Raw genomic sequence first — 560 nt, 5'->3', positions numbered from 1 at the left:
CCGCGCCTGCGCCCCTTGCCCCCCAGGGGCGGGGATGACAGGAGCGAGCCTGGCGGCGAGCGGGCGAGGACAGGTCGGGCTGGGCACGGTCCCCGCTCTCTGCCCCCCGCGCCGCGGCCCCAGCTGCTCGGTTTCCCAGGCTGAGCTCAGCTGGCTCCCGGCTCAGCCCAGGCGGTCACACCAACGCACTGCCGTCATTGCCAGGGGCTTTTTAATCATTTTTATTGATTGCACAGACCCCATTCCTCCCAGCGCCCGCAGTGTGCATGGAAAGGCCTCCCCGCCTCCCTCCTCGGGGCACACACGTCCAGAACACCCGAAATCTGGCTTGGGTTTGCTTTGCCCCCCTCCACCGCGGCTCAGCCCCACCTGGGTGACGCTTTTGAAGTTCCTCTCCCCATCCACAGCCCGTCCTTAACGCGGGGCCGCGCGCTTTGCCACTGGACAGGGGCTCTGCGCTGGCGGAGGATGCTCCCCGCCTCCACGGACGGAGCAACTCGCGGCAGCAAAGCGCCCGAGCCCATGCCACCGCCCAGCCCCAGGCACGTCCCCCCCGCCGC

Source organism: Egretta garzetta, unplaced genomic scaffold (genome assembly GCF_000687185.1).
Source record: "Egretta garzetta isolate BGI_Z169 unplaced genomic scaffold, ASM68718v1 scaffold652, whole genome shotgun sequence".
Taxonomy (NCBI): Eukaryota; Metazoa; Chordata; class Aves; order Pelecaniformes; family Ardeidae; genus Egretta; species Egretta garzetta.
The sequence above is the reverse complement of the archived record's forward strand: the minus strand, read 5'-3'. Positions refer to the sequence as shown.